The sequence below is a fragment of the Nanorana parkeri genome, unplaced genomic scaffold (genome assembly GCF_000935625.1).
Source record: "Nanorana parkeri isolate BGI_ZX_2015 unplaced genomic scaffold, ASM93562v1 scaffold12, whole genome shotgun sequence".
NCBI lineage: Eukaryota > Metazoa > Chordata > Amphibia > Anura > Dicroglossidae > Nanorana > Nanorana parkeri.
In genome coordinates, this window is record NW_017306280.1 from 2009726 (window position 1) to 2024324 (window position 14599).

Here is a 14599-nt window from a genome sequence, read left to right on the forward strand (position 1 = left end):
TAATCTAAACATGTAAAAGAGATATTTTGATGTGAATATTAATACCAATATGTGCTAATGATTTAAAGAAAACCGGTTCCTATGCATGGTTTGCAATTATATATGTGGAAAGGAGCAGTCATATTTGCTCATTACGTACTCAGGCTCTGCTTCCTGCTCTGCAGTGCTACACAGTGCTTTACATCCCTTTCTCACAACGCAAGTCTATGAGCGGGCTGACTCGCTGAAAACCATGCACCCCCTTTGTGGCTGATCTCTTATTTTAGTGAGTCAGAGTCTTTAACCACTTCTCTCCTGCACATAAGCGTCAGCATGGTGGACATGTGCCTAACGTCCCACTGTCCCGTGGCCGAGAGCACGCTTACTCACACGCTCACTCACACGCTCCCACTACAGCGACCAAGGTGTCACCATCAGCTGATCGTCACTGTTTACGATCAAAAACAGGTGGGACAGGCTCCCAGTCATGTGGTCACGGTGAAAGCCAATCACAGCAATCACATGATACCCAGAATGTCCAGGTATGTAAGAGTATTTGACCTCCTCCCCTGTGACAGTTCTTAGTTCTAGCAGCCAATGTCAAGGCCCGATCACTTGCATATGATTGATGGAGTGACACCACTACTTCCCCTAGTTGCTGACACCACTTATTTTAGTTCCTGCTGGAGGAGGAAGCATTGGGGAAGCACAGGCAGGGTGAATATAAGGGGTTTGGGATGGGGTTGGATCTGGTTGGGTCCCTTTTTTATGCATGCTTAAAATATATCTGTGAGGGCAGAAAATCTACAATCAGACTGTAAAATGTGTGTGCAGCTGAAAGCAGATTGCGCATTCAGACTTTCCCTGAGAATCTAGAAAACCTGCCAATTATGTTGTGGAACTGTAAGTCCCAGCAGCTGTGGGTCTCAGCTGGTAAATTGGCGGCTCGTGTTGCACAAAATTGCTTTAGTGGAATTTTAATGGCAGGTTACATTCTCTGTGTCTCGGTTTCACTGCAGCTGTCACCCAACAGAATTTCCTTAAGAAACAACAAAAAGCAGTGAGCAGGATTATATATATTGACATTTTCACCATAATAAAGGGAGTCACTTCCCCCTGCATTCTTTCACAGGGAGAAACAATACAAAGTAAACAGAGCTCTTTCTGTCAGGAGCCTGGCTGACTCACAGCCGCACGACTTCTGGATCTAAGTGTGTCTGAAGAGCGCCAGTGGCCACCTGCAATAGGCGGGAATGGAAAACAAATAGGCACCGCGTGCTATGGCGGGAAGCCTGTTCACCGCGAGCTGCACATTGTCCCAGGGCAAACAAAGCCTTCTACTGATAGGGCTTGTGCTTTTTGTTGACATTTCGATGTTGGTTTAAAGGGAAGATCTATTAGGTTTGGGTCAATTTTAAAACTGATGTTTTATGTCTATTGTTTTTTGTTTACTATATGTATACAACTTTTGCTTTACATATAAATATATATTGCATGACAGAGGATTCCCCAAGTACTGTAGATAAACTAAGGAGACATGAAGGAAGCTGCTTTCCTTTTAGCTAGCTATGTTTGGTTGAAACCACAAACTGAGCGGTCTGATAAGAAATTATTCCATTTCAGCCTCTTGCTACTGAGATTTCTAAAGCATCAACCTCTATACTATATGTGGCAAGGAGACAGAGCAAACATTTGAAAAGGAGCCCAGAGCTCCATTTGCTGGCTTAATAGAACACTACATAATATGCGTATATGATGATTTATGTCCAATGGTTATAGGGGAAACGCAGCTGCATAATTTACAGGAGGCTCTGCTCCCTTGAACTCCCCCTTGATGGGTTGCCTCCCTGCTCCCTCCACCATTAATATATACATGTACATAGTGTTGAAGATGTGGAGTATTGAGCCACAGGCAGATTTCCTGGAACCCAAAGTGGCAAGACCCAGCGTAATAGGCCCTAACAACCTCTATCCTGCACATCTACACAGCCCAGACTCTCAGGTGAAGGGCCTAACTTCAGGCCTTCATCACCTTAGCCTATAGGCACACAATGTTTGGTGGCCTAAGTAAAATCCGAAAAGCTACCTCTTTGCCTCTGCAGTCTAAAGAAAAGTGCCTACTGTGCCTCATGGTAGTTTCCAGCCTTGAGTTTGCAGTAGAAATGGGTTAGGCTCCATTCATACATAGCCTTTGGGTTTCGCACGCGGTGTTCCGTGTGGAAGACCACACGGCACGAAAGCGTTAAAATCTTTATCTCTGCACGGATTCCGCTTGTTTGCTGCTATTACTATAGCCTCGAACATGCGGAATACGCCCCTGAAATCACCTTGGACTATTGGACCATTGAAACCCTTGGACTATTTTACAGGATGCGTGGTTTTGTACCACACAGTCTGTACCCGCAATAGTCTGAACAATGCACATTAAAATGCATTTTTTTAAATGTTTAGAGCGGTTCCGCGTGTATTCGTACGCCCGCATTTGTGCAGAAAACCGCTCATGTGTGAATGGAGCCTTAGATTATTTCAGCTACTAGACAAATGGCTATGGAGTTTTGTAAGGAAGCTCCTTGCCTTGCGTTGTATACGTTTTTACTTTATTAAATGCTTGATTTATTTTATTTGAGGTGTATAGAACCGTGAAAAGACATAGGAACCGTGGTTCTAGGGACAGTACAGAAGTCATGTCCTAGGGAGGTACATCACTGAAATGTGGCCTGGGACACAACAAGCAATCTTTGCATAATTCCGTTGTCTACATTGCAATTAAGCAATCACTTTGCTTGGCAGTTCTAGAATTGTTCACTGTAAACTTACTGGAGCAGAAGCAGTTTGCATGCACAGGCCTATAATAAAAATCGCCTGAAGATTATCACGTACACTTCCAGCATCTGCACATTTGCAGGTGCTATAGGAATGCTGCTAATTATCCAACTAATTTCCTCTTGACTCACTCCCTGCTTGATGACAATCCGTCTGGCTTCTTCTCCTTACATTCTCTTGAAACTCACTCCAACTATCCTATGATCTGCAAGCCGCCATAAATGTGAATACTCTTTATAATAAAACTATACCGCCTTTGATGTACAGTCTTTAAATTCCTCTAGTTGAGAAGACACTATTCTAGCATTATTCACTTATTTTTCTTTCAAACGTTCTACACTTTTCTTCATTATTAATGACTCCTATGTAATTTAGAGTAAACCACAGCCTAAAACAATTCTAAGTTAGCATCACTGCTTCAAACCTGTGCATGGGAAAAGCAACACGTTCACTTAACTTCCTTCCATCCCCAATAGCAAATACCTATTCCTTCACTCCTGGCATTTGCTGCTGGGGATGGGGGGAACTCTCTATCAGACACCTTGTAACAGCATAGGACAGTCAACAAGCACCATGCTATTAAGTGGGAGGATAGGGCATATTAGGTATTCTTTGCTTCTGGCAGCCACATGGAGGAACAAGAGAAGAAAAGAAAGGGCAGAAGGCATGGGCAAAGCAACACGTTCACTTAACTTCCTTCCATCCCCAGCTGCAAATACATATCCTTCACTCCTGCACCAGCATTTGCTGTTGGGGATGGGGGGGAACTCTCTTTCAGACACCATGTAACATCACTGGGCCAGTCAACAAGCACCATGCTATTAAGTGGGAAGATAGGGCATACTAGGTACTCTTTGCTTCTGGCGGCCACATGGAGGGACAAGAGAAGAAAAGAAAGGGCAGAAGGCATGGGCAGAGCACAGATTAACTTTGAGCTGCCTGCAGGTACCTATATTCATTTTTAAATTTAAAATTGCACTGTATCCTAGACCAAAGCTGTACATTAAATGTAGATTCCTGATCAAGTCAAGATTAAGTCTTACCACCCCTCTCCACTCCCGCAGCTCAGGGTCTAAACATTAATGTCACCAAGACATGGACATAAATACAGTAAACCTCTCCAGCTTTACTATATCTGGCCAACAAGCTAAAAAAGTTGACACCATTTAATAGCCTGGGAGCCAGATTACACAGGAGAATGGAACCAAGATTGACATCTCAACGTGGATCAGAAGAGCCTGAGGTGATTTTGCAGGCCTCTTTAATATATGGCGTTCGAACCAGATTAGCCTTCATATGAAGATTCGGATATTCAATTCTAATGTGAAATTTGTTTTGCTTTATGCGAGTGAGACACAAAGTGTCTCACTGGAAACCGCACAAAAACTCCAGGTTTTTGCAAACCATTGCCTGCGATACATCACTCATGCCTGCTTGCCACAAAATTGGATCCAAAATATAGAGCTTCTCCGGCAGTGTCACCACAGCCCAGAGACCAATAGAGATCCAAGAGCGCAAATGGAGATGGATTGGACATACCGAAAGGGCGCAAATGAAATCCGTAGACAGTCGCTCAAGTGTGATCCCCGAGGACAGCGCAGCAGAGGAAGACCCAGAGGCTCCTGGCGGCACAGCCTATATGATGATATCAAGGCTGTTAACGTGAACCTGACCTGGCTGCAGGCCAAATCAAAGGCTGGGAACCATCAACAGTGGAAGTCTTTCACTCCGGCCCTATGATCCTAAAGGATATATAACTAACCCCTTTCCATCTACTACCATTCAACTATCAAATGTAACAGCAACAAGTCAAACCCCCATGTACAGTCTGGGTCTGAGACTCAAATAACTCATGACTAAGCCTGTAGAATTGATATCTGGCAGGGCCCATGGTGGACAGACATAAACTTGCATCATGCTCTACTTGTCTTCAGCCCCTCTTGCCAGAAAATAGTTTTGTTGTTATCTAACAGCTAATAATACCAGAGATTTCCAGCATTTCTGGACAGTTCTGGTGATTTCTATTTTACTGTTGCATGTATACTGTACTGTATGTATTGACTGACAGGTTCTGCATAGACAATGTTCAGAAGGTCTGGGGTCTTGGTGTTTGCCACTTCTGTGGTTTTCACTGCTCCTGGAGTGGTATCATTTAGGCTTGGAAGACACTGGAGGTATGCCAAAGAGTCTTAGCAGACACCAGTGACAAAAGAGGACTTAGTGGTCGAATGGTGAAATGCCTAATGCCCACTCAATGACTGAGAACCTTCAAACTGCCCTGTTTTCTCCCCTGACACTGTTAAAGTGTATGTCTGGGAAAATAAAAAAAAACATATTCAGTACATCTCTCCAATACATGCACATTCCCCTATGTTTTGTCACAGAGTACAGAAAAATACCTGCCAGAAATCCAGTGTGTGGCCAACTTCCTGTGCATTACTTCCTCCACTGCTCTGAAATCTCAAGTACAGTAGTGTTATTAGTTTGCCCAGTATACAATCTGTGGACTACACAACACCTCCTACCTTCTGTAGTCCAAGTCAGAAGCGAGCTGCCAAGGGTGACAACACTGTCCTTCAATAGATACAGTACAGTTTGTATGCGTTGTCATACTAAGATGGCAAGTGTGTTACTGGCAGGATCACCAGGTGGAAATAAAGGAAAAAGCCTGAAAAAAAAACAAACAAATGCAGCCACCACATCTAAGAAATGTTCGCTGTACTATATTAAATTTTGGCTTTTGGTTTTATATATGCTTTATGTTTCAGTATGTCAACTACAAGATCTGGTGTATCTATGGTTGACCGCCTCATTTCCTGTTGTACTGCACAGAGATCAGAATTAATACAAAAGGCTGTGCTCCTTGTAGCATCTGATTGGTGATGCACAAAGATATTTTCCTGGTCTAGACACCACTCAGGTCCTCCACTGGTCATGGGTAAAGCACAGATGAGGTAACAGGGAAGAAGGTAATGAAAATCTGTCTACAATGCAAAATTCCTAAGGTTACAAACTGTTGTCCATGGCGATTGATCACTTATAAAGTAACTTTATAAACTAACTATATAAAACAAGGTGATGGAGCCTTAAAGCATTCTTCATTTTTTCTTTCTCCCGTAATACTAAATAACAGACTTACTGCACCAGCAACGTAATGTGTAACTATACCGCCGAATAAGCAATGCCTTGTGAAATGTGAAACATGGAACAATTACGCTGTGATCTTTAGTTGTAAGGCGTTAAAATTGTACCAAACTAAAACAAAGCGCTGTTAATACTGTCAGAGGTTAACTGACACCTCTGCTATCTCCACTGGTCATTTGGTGTCCCGCAGATGAACTAATCATGAATGGACATTAATTATTACAAGACTCATGCCGGAGTGCCTGGGACTGTCCTTTCTTCCAAAGCTGGGGATAGGAGGTTGGGGGCCTGGGACACAGCAGCTGGTCTGGACATGGACTGACGCACCAGTTGACAAGTTGCTGGATTAGAAACAATATTAAAAGGCAGCAAGTGTAAGATTAGGTGGTAAAGGAGCATCTGATGGCAGTTTGCAGCAGGAGAGAACAGATGATAAACAATGAGAGCTGGGCACTTGAGGGGGAGGTTTAGAGGTGATGAGGGCATGGGAAAAACTTGTCAGTAATCAGTCAAGCTCCAGGTTGCTGATCTTCATGAAAAGGGCAGGAAATGGGATTTGCGATGTGATGAGCAGACGGGAGCAAACTGGAGCAAACAAGCAACAGCAAGCCTTGCTACACTCATGCATAATGTTCTGTCTGTTATTTATTGTTTAAGTGTTATTGTTATGAATATGTTGTTGCAGCTGTTGTTAATATTGTATAAATCTGTTGTTAAATATTGCTGTATTTTATTATATATTTTACAATACTTTTATTATTAATTATATATAGCAATTTTTTTATAATTGTATATGTGTTATGCACCAACATATTATAAATTCTCACTACGTGAGTACTAAGGGGTTCATTTATACAGGGATTCCAACCTGAAATAAGTCATTTCAGGGAGGTGCCCTTGTCATTTCATGGAGGTTGCAATAGCCAATAGCAAGCTGGCTATTGCACCCGCCTTCTGCTGCTGATGGAGAACTTCAGGTCCACCGCTGCTCATTGACAGCAGCAGTGGGCGGGTGCAATAGCTTGCCTGCTATTGGCTATTACAAATTGAAATAGCCAATAGCAATCTAGCAATTAGTTCCTATGCCGTTTTTTTTTCTGACTGACGGTGGCCGGCGGCCCCCGATGTCAGAAAAAAACAAAAACCAGACAGCACAGAAAGGTTTACTGTGCTAGATCGAGCAGAGTAAACCTTTCCGGGAGAAAATGTTTCTCTCCCGGGTGTCCGGGAGCCGCTATTTAATAGCGGGAGACTCCTGGAACATCCGGGAGAGTTGAGATGTCTGTTTATATCAGAGAGTGGATACCAGCCTGAATTTTGAGACCCATTCATAAAATGCAGGTTGTGGTGTGGAGCTATAGGTACTCCAAGGAGCTAAAAGGAAATCCAAGAGTATGGAGCATGGAGTTTGTTTCCTTGCCTACCAGGAAGCCGGGGGCGGACAATGACTCATTCCCCAGCTTTCTTATTGGCCGGGAAGCCGGCTCCATGCTCCCTCGTCACTTGGTGACGAGGGAGCATGGAGACGTCTTTCCGGCCAATCAGGAAGCCGGACGGCATGTAATGATTCGCCGCCTGGCTTCCTGATTGGTCGGGAAGCTGGCCAATCAGGAAGCTGGGCGGGGAGTCATTACCCTCCCTCTGGCTTCCTGATTGTCCAGAAAGCCGGCTCCGTGCTTCCTTGTCACCTGGTGATGAGGAAGTATGGAGCTGGCTTTCTGTCTAATCAGGAAGCCATGCGCTGAGCCATTACAGTCCATTTGCCTGTATTAGACATAAGTATGCCAAGGTACATACCAAAGCTGGAGTGGAGGGGGAGAGGGGTGAGCGGTCACTGCGCAGGATCAAGGATCAGGTGAGTATTTCATCTTTATTTGAGCCCCTAGAAAAAAAACAAGTAGTTAATCCTTGCAGTGTGGGGGTAGCCCCACACTGCAAGGGTTAATTTTTCTAAAACCTGTAGTTCTTTTTTAAAACACATGTAAAATACATATAAATGTAAATAACTGCTGTGTAAACTCACAGAAGAAAATACCTAAGGCCCGGTTCATACCTGGGCGTTTTGTAGCGCGTTCGAACGCTCTGCAAAACGCTCAAGCACCGAAATCCCATTATTTCCTATGGGTATGGTTCACACCTGGGCGTATTACAGGCCGTATGAACGCGCTCCAAACGCCCAAATAAGTACAGGAGCTTCTTTGGGGCATTTTTGTCGCGCGTTTCCATTGGGATACAGCCAAGTAGCCCTCGGAAACGCGCGTTTGTCGCGAATCGCGGTAAAAACGTGCGTTTGTCGCGAATCGCGGTAAAAACGCGCGTCACGAAAACACGCGACAAACGCGCATATTCGATACGCCTAGGTGTGAACCCAGCCTAAATCCTGGGTCTTAAGGATGTCTCCATATGGAGTTTTCCCCTGTATCAGTGCTGGACCAAGGCTAAAAAAAACCCAGTCCTGGCCGGTACTAAAGGCAAGGCTACGGTTGTATTGTATGCAGCCAAACTGCTTATACCTGGCAGAGACAATGCTGTTTGTATAATTCTATTTTGGCTAAAGGCAGCTTTGCTGTTTGTTGGAGCAGAAATGACTGAGGATGAGTCGGCCACATTAGTACATACACTCCCACAAATAACACCCCAGACCCTTTGGCAAATGCCAGAGCTGCCAGCGACTAGTCTGAAGCTGCCTTGTATTAAAGATGTATAGAAAAGTAAAGCTGGCCGTACACCAGTAGAATGTCATTTGTTTTCGAAAATATGGACCGGGGAAAATTCAAAGGCTCAGGATGGAAATTTTTTCTTGATTTTCTCTGAACTAATAAAATTCTAACCATGAACATGATTTCCATTCGGGCAAAATCTTACATATCCTCATTAGCGATGACCTTGGGTTTGGACTGAACCCAGTTAAAACCTGAGCTCCTCCAAACCCAGAAGGGAGATGAGTCCAGTCAGCCGGAGGTCGAGAGATTCCTGCCCCACAGCTGCATATACATAATGGGGGATGCTTGTGGTGACATCATTGACCTTATATGGCCAAATAGCTATATTACATCAATGTCACTGACCAAATTTAGCCATATAAGGTCAATGGTGTCACAGCATCCCGCCCCTTTGGTTTCGGGCAGATGTGGGTATGCAGTTCCCCAGCCGCAGCTGGCTGGGCAGCAGCAGAAGGAGTTTCCTTCTGGGTTCAGAGGAGCTCAGGTTTAAACTCGGATGAGCTCATCCAGGGTCGTCCCGAGGCTGGGTGTCACCCGGAGCCGGGACCGAGTAACACCCCACCATGACGTCATCGTGCATGCACGTGATGTCACCACACGCATGCGCGATGAGGTCATCGCGCATGTGCGGCCATCTAATGGACACCTGCCGGCGGCCATCTTAGTGATGGACGCCGGCAGAGAGAGGATGGGATCTTCACTCAGCGGGATGAGGTATGCCGCCAGATCCCCTCCTCTCTCCTGACACTGTCGGGCTCTCTCAGTCCATGACTGAGTGCCTGACTTTTTAGAGGGGGTGACACCAAAATGACTGTTAGTCATTTTGATGTCACCCCTCCAATGGTGTCATCCGGGTACGCCACTGAGCTCATCCTTTTGTAATTGTAATGCTGTTTAATGCATCTGGGAATGCATTAAAGTAGCTGGTCTGGATGAAATTATAAGGGTAAATTAATTGACTCATGGCAAGAATAAATGCTCTTTCAGGCTTGAGCCTTTTGTTTTAGCCAATGGAAAGTTAGTTACTATAAGAAGGAGACAGTTGTTGGGAGCAAGATTGTGCAAATTGTGTCACTGCAGTGAATAGAACTGTTGAAATGTCACTTGTGACATTTTTATAAAGTTCTAACAATAAAAAGGTAACAGTGTGGGGCACCAGGATCAGTGGCATCAACACAGCTGAATAGGCCCTCAAACAAGTGAGAGTCTATAGCTGAGGCTGATCTGTGTAAGATGTTTGGGAACAGGAAATGCTGATCCTGGATGATACCTGAACAAAATGTCTCCGTCCTTCTGGAGAGAAAAGCAGAAGGAAGCATTGTCAAGGGAGTACTGTGATCACTGTGTAAGGGAATAGATACCCTTTCAGTTTTGTCTTACTCTATGTGCTATTTCCTCTTTGTCTTCTTTTTATTTTATTTTATATTGTTTGGAGCATTATCAGGCCACCGCAGCACACCCAGGTCCTGCTATATACTACACTCAGCCCCTAGGGACTATCTCTCTCATCCTAACTGCTGAAACATGAAATAGCCACCTCTAGAGGCCTGGCACTTTGCCATTTTCCCTTAGGCCTTCCGATATATCTTACTACATATGAGGCTTCTGTTTGTTGACTGGAAACTCCATCTAACTGGTCCGTTTTATATCATTATTTATTTTCCTGTCTATTGTTTGAAAATTTGTTGCAATAAAAATTGACTGAAATAAAATGTTGATGTTTTTCCTGCGCCCTGAAGCACAGTTTCCTTTGCACATATTGTTTTTCATCACCATTAACAAGAGTAGAGTCCATTAACCCATCGCACTCCTGACCGCTAGTTCCATAAGAATCAGTTGGGTGCTGCGGTAGTCAACGGATGGCAACCATTATGTACATAGATAGAAATAGGGACACCGGCAGTCCAAATGCAGATCAAATTCGTCTATTTATTGACATAGATGCAGCAAATCACACTGGTGCAACGTTTTGGGGTCTTGAAGGATCTCCTTCCTCAGGCAACACATGTGACATGTTTTGCCTGAGGAAGGGGATCCTGCGAGACTCCGAAACGCCAATAAATAGATGAATTTGATCTGCACTTGAAGTGCCGGTGTCCCTGTTTGTATACATTAACAAAAGTAGGTCTCTGTAGCTGCCCATACTGAAATTGATGAGAACCCCATGCATTGCGTAGTTGCATCATATCATAGATGATGATGAAAGAATGCATTAACATACATGTCACCTGTCTCCCCTCTTGGTTGATGATCTTATTATGAAACTGTATAATTGTCTAATTAAATAAATATGTCCTATATACCATAACCACGTAGTATATTTTGTTATCGTGTTAGAGTAGATGCTAACCCCAACTGGGTATCAATTAGTTTACTAGAAGCGCTGTTTATCAAACACAACTGCCATGTTTTTAATAAAATACATTTTCATCCATTGTTGCCTTTCAGTGCTGCCGATCTACTGCAGCTGCTCTGCAGCGCGCCCTGTCTACATGCACTTTAGCAATGGCTGCATGCCATTTCTCAGGTTGGCTTCTTAATGCTGACAATAGTGAACCACGCCTGTGCAATGTCCACTTGTAGTCTCCAAACATGTGACAGGGTGACAATGGTGGAGAACAATTGGAGACAAGGCGTTGTCATCTCATAACCAGAAGTTTCTGAACAAGAAACCTTATGGTGGAATCACCAGGTTTAAAAATATTGAAAATGACTTCTGAATTACGTTCAGCATGTTCAGCATGTAATTCTATATTTTATTAATGGTTGCTGATGGTAGCAAATATTACCCTTTGCAGTCATTTCAATTGGGAACTTTATTTCTTTCCAGACCCCTGCTCAAAGGCTACAGGAACCTGTAAGGGGTCTCAAAGACTCTATTATCAGTGGATTTGGGGGTTTACAATTGAATTCAAATAAAAAATGGGTAACTCTAAAGCTGAACTCTGGACACAGCAGTAGAAGCTTCCGGTTTCTCAAAGGGGACCTCCAGTGATGAACGCCATCAAATCCCACAAATCTGGTTTACATGCGGGTGGAAGTACGGCTCCTGCTACACTTCCATGCCCGCTCAGATGTAGGCACTGCAGATCTCAATAGACCTCAGCGCTACGGTCGCATCCCTGCCCCCTCTCCTTCTGGCCAGTCACAAAACACACAGCCCAGGCTCAGTGTTGTGAATGGCCGGGAGGGGGAAAAGAGATGCGAACATAGCGTTGAGATCTATTGACACCTGCAGCGCTTACATCTAAGCGGGCACAGAGGTACAGCAGGAGTTTTACTTCCACCCGCATGTAAACGAGAAGATTTGTAAGATTTAAAAGATGGCGTTCATGACGGGAGGGGGTTTATGAGTAATCAGAGGCTTCAACTGCTATAACACAAGTAAGCTGATTGTGCCCAGGGTTCATCTTTAAATAAAAAAAGAAGCCTGCTCATGGTGAATATTCAACCCCCTGAAATGAATCAGAGGTGTCAGAGCAAATAAACCGCCTCCAGGAAGCCATTGTGCAAGAAACTAACACCTGAATTTATTCAGAAATGTTGACAATTACAATGCAGCGTATTGAATAAAAAAAACGTATTATTAAATAACATTATATTAGAAAATAGCTTGAGTAACAATCATGTATGTTGCATCTATTTTTTGAGAGTGGAGCTTTCCTTTAAGTGATACACTTCAAGGTCTTCCTGAAATGAATAGTCACACATTCGGTTGTACTTGCCAACATTTGTATTATATGAGGGTAAATACTTCATACAAAAGGCTTAGAAAGCCTGTCAAACACATTAAAGTCAATTATATGATGTTAAGACTGCATGAAGGACTCTGCAATGTTATCAGAGGTTCACTGGGAATGCTGTTGTCTTAAAGTGCACCTGTCATTTTTCTTTTTCTTTACAAAGCCGATACTCAGAGGTACAGAGGGAAGATAAGCACTGTTGTTGGTGACGGTTTCAGTTTATTTTGGAAGGGTCTCAATTTAAAGGTCTGTCCACCCAAAATTGATATTTAGGTCTCAGATAGATGATGATATCACTTCCAAGCTTCGTATATCTCTCTTGGACTACTAATTCACAGATTCACCCATCTACCTTTGGTTGTTATGTCTGCATTATACTCTCCTTGTAGGATTACTAATGTATGTTAACTTATATTATAAGGATTACAGCAAGAAGATTGATTCCCTATGTCCTGCATCAAGAGAAGTGAGAATACAAAACAAAGGGGTAAAATCTCCACTGAAGAAGTCTTACAACAGGAGACCATACAAATATTAAAGCCAATGCCTGACACAAATGACTTGCTTATGTCCATAACCAAAATCTCATTACTGGAGGACATATCAGACGCCTCACGTTCCATTAAGCGCAATGACATCTATATTATGTCAAGTTGTTAGAGATATACTGTAAGTGTAACTTTTCATTTATTTTAAGATGAAGTTACACTTATCAAAACTCTAAAGGGAAACTATAATGGTTCAGTGTCAATTGTATTTTATCCTTTTTAGTGTTTTACATTTTTAAATGGATGTTTTATGTTTGTTTTGTAATATATTTATACAATCTTTGTTTTACAAATAAACATGGAATACATAACAAAGGATTTCTAGAGCACTATGAGTTATCCAAACAGACAGCACAGCAGTGGCAGCCTACCGCTCAGTTGGCTTTGTGTGACTGAAACCTTGGACTTAGCCATCCTAACGTGTTGAGCCATTCAGTTCTGTATGTAAAATGCAGGTTGAGCTATTGACTTCTGTAAACAATAGACTTTTTATAACAGACTGCAAAGCAGCCTCTGGAAGATGTGCATAGGAGACCAAAGCTCCAGCTGTTGACTACAAACATACCAAATGGTGTAGTCACTACTTACCTTTCTTGCTCCTGTGCTTCCTCTATGTCATGTGGCGAGATGCACTTCTGGGTTTTACCCCGGATATTGCTCCCCAGAAAATAAGGTAAGTCCACATCACCCATTAATGATTTTAAATGGCAGGCATACTCAGTGGACACATGCCTGTGCAACATTTGTACACCTGACGGTCAGCCCCCATCTCACTTTTAAGCTTGTCTTTATGGTGCTCCCTCGGTTTCAGTGCCTTCTATTGCCTTGTTGCTGCCATCGGGTCCACCCAGTTTGTAGTGACCTTCCTGATCACAGGCTATCCCTGAACCTCCAACTGTCACTTCTGACCACCGGCTATCCTGGTACAATCCACCTGTTTCTCCTGACTACTGGCACTCTAGGTACACTTTTCTGCCCACTCTGGTCCTCATTGAAGCAAGGCATCGCCAACTCAGATACACACTATTGCAAATTCCACTCCTTCAAGCCTTGCTGCTGGAATACTACTCTTGGTATACTCCATTTGCCAAGCTTTGCTTCTCTGAGTCCACTCAGTCGAACCCATTTGATACTTTAACTTCAGTGCTCCCGCTTGCTTCTTTGTCCTTTCATTGGTTGCCTGGCTGTTTCCTCCCGTGGTTCTATCACATCTTCCTGCTGCGTCAGGCAACTTGGGGTCAGAATGCAACTGATTCCAAATCTCCATTGGGTGGTCCTATGTGAATTCAGCCCATGCCATGAACTCCGCTCCCATGCAAACCCATTAGCAGTCAGGGTAGGGTCTGGTTTGCCTCGATCTGGTTTGGCTTCATGACACAAACTGTTCATATGCAATATTTCATATTAAGCTAAAAAATTATTGCAACACTTTTCTACGCCTGACCATGATAAATACATCATGTACATAAACACAACACATTCCTTTTTATTTTATATGTAATGCTATCCACAAACACAACAATTTCCAGCTCATTTCAAACGGGCTAGTCATTGCAACAATTACAAAAACAATCGAAAAGATGAATGCAACTTTAGAACTCTTCCCTTTGATGCAATTGACTCTCACATTGAGCTGAAC